This window comes from Cebus imitator, unplaced genomic scaffold, assembly GCF_001604975.1.
Source record: "Cebus imitator isolate Cc_AM_T3 unplaced genomic scaffold, Cebus_imitator-1.0 Scaffold412, whole genome shotgun sequence".
NCBI lineage: Eukaryota > Metazoa > Chordata > Mammalia > Primates > Cebidae > Cebus > Cebus imitator.
In genome coordinates this window covers 939,175-947,204 of record NW_016107727.1, presented here as the reverse complement: position 1 = coordinate 947,204, position 8,030 = coordinate 939,175, and positions in this window count along the sequence as shown.

Genomic DNA, 8,030 nt, shown 5'->3' with positions numbered 1-8,030 from the left:
TCTTCCAGGTGCTCTGTCCCAGGGAGTTAGGGCTTTATTTATGAGTTTCTGTTTTGCTGCTGCCTTTTTTTTTTACTTTCAGGGCTGCCCTGCCCAGCGAGGAGGCAGCCTAGTCACTGTCTGCCTGCAGAGGCTTTGCTGAGCTATTGTGGGCTCCGCCCAGCTGCCATGTGATCTTCCCTGCAGTCCTGTTTATATGGGTGTAGCTAGAACTGCCTTGGCAATGGTGGCCTGCTTCTGTTATGGCAGACTCTGTGATGGCAGGTTGCCTCGTCAATGGCGGGTTGCCTCAGCAATGGCAGGCTGCCTCAGCGCTGGTCAGACTGCCTCCGTAGTAGTGGAGTGTCTCAGTAATGGCAGACGCCCCTCCCCCTCAGAGCCGGACTGTCCTGGGTTCAGCTGTGCTTGTTGTGAAACTCTCAACCCAGAGTATTTTCAATTACTGTTTTTTATTGTTTGTTTGTTTTTTGTTGGGTGTGGGGTGTGGGACAAGCCGAGCCTGATCACCTGGCTCCCTGACTCAGAGTCTTTTGTTGTTGTTGTTGTTGAATAGTCAGTCTCTCCCAGTGTTTCAGTCGCCTGTTGAAAAGGCACCCGGATCTCCCGTGCGGTGACTTACTGAGCCAGCTGAAACAGCAGTGCTGAGATTCCTGGCAGTTTTTTTGCCTAGGAATCTCCTGACCTGGCTTACTATTTCAGATGAGTGGGCAACTCTGCTGTCTCAGGGCTCCAATCGCCAGCTAAGGGGGAACCCGGACCAATGTCTTTTGTATGGAGAACTGCCACGCCAGGGCGCGGGCAAAGTAGCCACCCAGGCCAAAACAGCTGTGCTGGCCGAAACAGCCGCTTCAGCCGAAACAGCCATGCTGGCAACCCGTGGGGCTCCCCCGCCTGGGAATCTCCTGGTCTGTGGGCAATAAAAATTCATCTGGAAATGCAGCGTCCACTCACCCTCTGCACTTTCACCAGGAGCTGCAATCCTGTGCTATTCCTAGTCGGCTATCTTACTCTTATCTTGCTGTACTATTTTTATTTTAAATTTTGATCAAAAGAGAATGAGAGGTCCTGTTGTTCCACATCCTTGTCAGCACTTGATTTGATCTGCTTTATAAATGTTAATTTATAAAGTAGTGGCATTTCACTACATGTTAATATGCATTTTTCTAATAATAAATAATGTTGAACATCTTTCCATATGGGCTCTCCATTCTGATCCCAAAGACCATTCATTACATTTTTTTATTCTTATGACACCCTAAAAATGGTAAAACTATAGGCATACATGGGAGGTATTGTGGATTTGGTTTCAGACAATGGAAATAATGCAAATATTACAACTCAGCAAGTCACCTAAATTTTTTAATTTTTCTAGTGCATATAAAAATTATGATTTCACTTTACTATAATCTATTAAATGTACAAATTGCAATTTGTCTAAAATGTACATACCTTAATTAAAATATTTTATTGTTAAAATGCTAACAAAATGAGTACATGAAGTTAAGAAGAATGGTACTGATAGGCTTTTCAAAACAGACTCATATATATTCTTTGGTGAAGGGTTTGTCCAAATATTTTGCTCAGTTGTTATTGCATTGTCTTTTTAAAATTATTGTGGCATTTGAGTATTATTTATACATTCTTTTTAATTCCTCTTTAAATAAATTTAAAATATATTTTACAAGTATTTTATCATAGTCTGTGGTTTTTGCTTTTATTCTTTTCAGAGTATTTTTTCACAGAGCAAAAGTTGTTAATTTTGATGGAGTCTAATTTATTAGATTTCTTTAGTGAATTATGTTTTTGGTGTCATATGTATGAACATCACAGAGTTTTAAATTATGGAGATTTTATTTCTGTTTTTCTTATAAAAGTTTTATATTTTAAAATTTTAAATTTGGTGTATAATCCATTTTGGTCATATTTTGTATAAAGTGTTAGTTGTGTGTCAAGGTTTATATTTTTGTATATCAATGTCCAATTTTTTTTTACATCAAAGGATGTAAGACGATTCTTTCTCCATCAAATTGATTTTGCATTGTTGTAAAAAAAATCAGCTCACTATATTGTGTGCCTGTTTCTGAGATCTCTATCCTGATTTATTGATGTGTCTAATATTTTACCAATATTAGACTGCTTTTTTACTATTGTAGCTTTACGTTTTTTTGTACATAAGTACTTCAGGCTTTATATATACACACATATACACACACGTGTGTGTGTGTGTGCATGCGCGTGTGTGTGTGTTTCCATTTGGTCTTGAGGTCTGTCTCTGGAGAGTAGACATCAACTCTAGTCCTTTCCTGATGAGGCTCAAAGGAATGTGGTTATGTGTGTATTGCAACATGTATTTCGTTGAATGCTTTTTTATTATAATAGACATTACAATGACTAATTGTCCAATGTGTGACTGTCCAGTTTGTTCCTGCCAATAAAGTAACTACCTAGGAGAGCCTTGACTGGGAGAAAAGTTAGGTCTGGGTGAATCAATTGATTGATACACAGAGGAGCCAATGGAACAAAATATACATAAAATGACAAAAGTGGTTTATTATTTACAGCCCATGAGAGAAGAAGGTTGATGACAAGAGCTGGTGGTAAAGTAACAGAGGCAACACACTCAACAAGGAGTTAGATGCCAGAATGAGATAAACTGTGGGCTGATGTCTTTCTTGGTATCTGGGCCATTATCCAGGCAGGTTTCTTACCAGGGATTCTAATTGGTGGGTTTAAAGCAAGCACACAGAAATTCCATAGAGTTAATATGTAAGTGTTAGGTACTGTGATATATCTGTGCAATATATGGGAAGTTGTCGGGGGGTCAGTGGGATTTCTCAGGTAGGTTGTATATAGCTTTTCTAGTGGGAGAGCATCACCAGGAGGCAGTTGTATAAGGCAGACATCTGAATCAGCAGCATTAAAGAACTGGGGATGGAGGAGGAGATAGAAAACTGGATACTGCATGACAGGTGACTGATTCCTCCTTGTGATAGGATAAAGTTAAACATATTCAAATGAATATTGATGCAGTATAAAATTGTAAGAATTTATTAATTGGTGTTGCTAAAAATATTATCTCTTAAACATCACATTCCAGTTGTTTATTGGTGACATGGATGAATAAGATGGATTTTGTATATGTTAGCTTCATGTTAGGTAAAGTTGTTAAACTTCCTTACCAGCTCCAGAAGTGTCATTGTGTGGTTTGTAAATTCTCCAAGTTATTCTAACGAGAGAATAATTTAGTCTACTAATAAGGAAAACTATTTTATAATTTGCAGTCTACACATTTGACAGTTTTCTCTATTGCACACAGGATTTCCTGTACAAAGTTAAATAGGAATGGAAATTGAGAACATTTTGTCTTGATGCACATTTTAAAGAATACATCCCATCTGTCATCAAGTATAATGTAAGTCATAATATTTTGCATACAGTCTTTATTGGGTTAAGGAAGTTCTCTTGTGTTCTTTTGCTTAGAATTATTATTATGAGTGGTTATTAAAATTTGTTGATTATTTTCAGCATCATAGATATGATTTCAGCACTATAGATTATTTTATAGATAATATGATAGGTTATGTCAATTGTGTTTTAAATATTGAATGAGGCTTGATTCTAAGGCTAAATCTTACATGGTTATGACGTATTATGCATTTTATATATTGCTGGATTTTCTTTGGTAATATTTTGTTACTGATTTTTGCATCTAATCTCTAATATTTTGGTAGGGATTGTTCACAAGAGACACTGGTCCATAGTTTTTTTCATTATTGTATAGCTATCTGACTTTTGTATTAGAAAATTATAGACTGAAAAATAACTCAGAATGTGTTCTTCTTATTCCATTTTGGAGACGACATTATGTAAACTTATGGTATTTGTTTACATTTTCATGAAATTTATCAATAAAACTTGGGTATTAACATAACATATCTCAACTCGAAAAGTTGTGGCATATTTTAAATTGTAAAAATAAAATTTTTCTATGTTTCCAAATTTATGGGAATAAGGATATTAATCCTATTCTCTTATTATTCATTTAATATAGGTAATATCAGCTGTAATGTTCCCTCTTTAATTCTTGTTTTTGGTAAAGTGAATTTTCCTTTGCTTTTTGGTTAGCCTGAAAAGAGGCTTATTCATTTTATTTATCTTTTCAGAAAATCAAATTTTGGCTTTATTAATTCTCTCTGCTGGTTTTATGATTTCAATTTCATTGACTTATGTATTAATGTTTATTTTTATCTTTCTGTTTGCATTTGACACAATTTGCTTTAGATTTCTATTTATCTAAATTTGGACAAAGCTGTTGAAATTGTATCTTATACATTTAATGGCATATATTTCTTCCACTGATTTTTGTTCTACTGTTTTTATATTCATTTGTCAAAATATATTTTCTAAAATTTTTTAGACTTCTTTTTTGACACATAAATAATTTACAAATGCATTGTTTGTCAAGTGTTTTTATGTTTTAAAATGTATTCAGTTACCAATTTTTTAGTTTAATTTTATTATGGTCAGAAAATGCACATTGGACAATTTTAATTTAAAAAGTTCAGTTTTTTAGCAATCATGACATAGTCTATCTTGGTGAATATTCCATATACACTTGAGGAAAATATGCATTCTGCTGGTGAAGGGAATATTCTACAAATTAGATCAAATTTGTTAACAGTATTTTTATTTTACTTATATACTTATTTTCTATCTACTTGTTTTATCAGTTACTGAGAGATAAGTTTTAATCCCTTAAACTGTAGTTGCAGAATATTCTAAATTTTCACATTAAGTTTAGAGGTATATATGCAGGTTTATATATAGATAAATTGCATGCCATGAAGATTAGATGTACAGATTATTTCATAATATGAGTAAAGAGCATAATACCTGATAGGTAGATTTTTTTAGACCTTCTCCCTTTTCCCACTCTCCAAGTTCAACTAGGGCATGTTGTCTGTTGTTCTATTAATTATGTAAAATTGGAAGCTAAATATTGAGTAAGTGAGAACATGTGCTATTTTGTTTTCTGTTTCTGGTTTATTTCACTTAGAATAATGGCCTTCAGCTCCATTCATGTTGCTACAAAATAAATAAGCTCATTCCATTTATGTTTCTGCAAAATACATAAGCTCACTCTTTTTTTTTTTAATCGTTGCATAGTACTTCATAGTGTATATGTACTACATTTTCCTTATCCCACCTACTATTGTTGGGCATTTAGTTTGAGTCCATGTCTTTGCTATTGTAAATAGTGTTAAGAGAAACACATGCATGGCATGTTCCTGTATAACAGAATGATTTATATTGCTTTGGGTATGTACCCAACAATGGGATTGCTAGTCAAATGGCAGTCCTGTTTTAAGTTCTTTGAGAAATCACCAAATTTTCTCCACAATAGCTGAACTAATTTACATTCTCACAAGAGGTGCATCAGTGTTCCCTTTTCTTTTCAACCTCACCAGCGTCTGTTACTGTTTGAGTTTTCAGTCACAGTCATTCTGACTGGTGTGAGATGCTATCTCATTTTGTTTTTATTTGCTTTTCCTTAATGGTTAATGATAATGAACATTTTTCTTCATGTGCTTGTTGGCTGCATGTATGCCTGTTCATGTATTTTGCCCACTATTTAATGGATTTGTATGGTTTTGCTTGTTAATTTGTTTAAATTTCTTATAGATTATTAATTTTAGAACTTTGTTGAATGTGCAGTTTGCAAATATTAAATTCCATTCTTTAGGCTGTCTGTTTACTTCATTGATAGCTTATTTTGCTGTGCAGAAGCTCTTTAGTATAATTAGGTCCCTCTTGACAATTTTTATTTCTGTTGCTATTGTTGTTGGCACTGTTTTTATAAAATATTTGCCAGATTTTGTTTTCAGAATGGTACTCTAGGTTATCTTCCAGGGTTTTAATAGTTTTAGGTATTATATTAAAGTCTTTAATCTATCTTGAGTTGAATTTTGTATATGGTGTAAGAAAGGAATTCAGTGTAAATATGCATATTGCTAGCCAGTTATCGCAACACCATTTATTGAACAGGGAGTCTTTTCCCACTGATTGCTTGTGTTAGCATTGTCAAAGATTAGTTGTAGGAGTGTATGTAGCTTTATTTCTGGGCTCTCTATTCTGCTCTGTTTGTCTATGTGTCTGATTTTGTGCCAGTACCATGCTATATTGGTTACTGTAACCTTGGGCTATAAAATAGTTGCTGAATTTCCAGCTGATTGTCCCAGTTGGAACTTCCAGTACTGTATCGAATAAGAGTGGTGACAGTAGGCATCCTTGTCTTGTTTCATTGTATTGGAATTTGGATGATGTTGTGCCTCCAGGTTTGTTCTTTATGCTTAGAATTACCTTGGCTATTCAGGCTTTTATTAGTTTCATATGAATTTTTAAACAGTTTTTATCTAATTCTGCCAAGAATATCATTGTTCATTTAATAGGAAGAGCATTAAATCTGTAAATTATTTTCAGCAGTATGTCAATTTTAGCAATGTTAATGATTTCTATTCATGAACATGGCATGTTTATTTATTTGTTTGTGTCATCTTGAATTTTCTTAAGAAGTGTTTTGTAATTCTCATTGTAGAGATTTTACACCTCCCTAGTTAGCCGTATTTCTAGGTAATTTCACTATCTGTCACTATTGTGAATGGGATAGCATTCATAATTTGGCTCTCAGCTTGGACATTATTGGTATGTAAAATAATACTGATTTTTATATATTAAATTTGTATCCTGATACTTTGCTGAAGTTGATCTAGGAGCTTTTGGTCAGAGATTATGAGATTTTTTAAGTATTTGAGATAGTTTTACTTTCTCTCTTTCTACATGGGTGCCTTTCATTTCTTTCTCTTGCCTGATTGTCTCAGCTGGAACTTCCAGTACTGTCTTGAATAAGAGTGGTGAGAGTAGGCATCCTTGTCTTGTTTCAGTTATCAAAGAGAATGCTTTCAACTTATGCCAAATCAGTATGATGTTAGCTGTGGCTTTGCCATAGACTTCTCTTATTATTTTGAGGTATTTTTCTTTCATACCTAGATTTTGAGGGTTTTTAACATGAAGGATGTTTGATTGTAATGAATATTTTTTCTTTGTCTATTGATATTGGCATCTATTTTTTGATTTTAAGTTCTGTTTATGTAATATATTCCATTTATTGATTTTCGTGTGTTGAATCAATCTTGCATTCCAGAAATAAAGCCTTCTTGTTCATGGCGAATTAGCTTTTTGATGTACTGCTGGATTCAATTTCTAAGTATATTCTTGAAGATTTTGCATCTATGTTTACCAAGGATATTAGCCTGATGTGTTTTGTTTTGTATTGTTTTGTTTTGGCTTTGCAAAGTTTTGGTGTCACAATTAGGCTGACCTTGTAAAATGAGCTGAAGAAGAGTCCCTCCTTCTCAATCTTTGGAGTCGTTTTAGTAAGAATGGTATCAACCCTTTTTATTTATCTGGTAGAATTTGGCTGTGATCACTTCTGATCCTTGGCTTTTTCTTGTTGGTAGGCTTTTTATTACTGAATAATTTTAGAACTTATTTTTTGTGTGTTTAGGGATTCATTAGTTTTAATATTGAGATGTTTTATATTTCCAGGAATGTATCCACTTCCTGTAGGTTTTCTACACTCTGCACTTTGAGGTGTTTGCAGTATTCTCCAAAGGTTTTGGTTTGTTTGTTTGTTTGTTTTGTATTTTTGTGGGGTCAGAGGTAATGTCCCTTTTGTTATTTGTGATTGTGTTTATTTGACTCCTTTCACTTTTTTTTCTTTGTCTAGTTAGCAGTCTATTAATCTTATTTATACTTTCAAAGAACCAAGTCCAGGATTCATTGATCTTTTGTATTTTTTTTCTTTACATCTCTATTTCATGTAGCTTAGCACTGATTTTGGTTATATCTCATCTTCTGCTGGTTTTTGAATTTGTTTTATTTTCTTCTTCTAGTTCCTCAATGTGTGATGGTAAATTATTCATTTGAGATCTTTCTAACTAACTATTTGATGTGGGCATTTAACTCTGTAA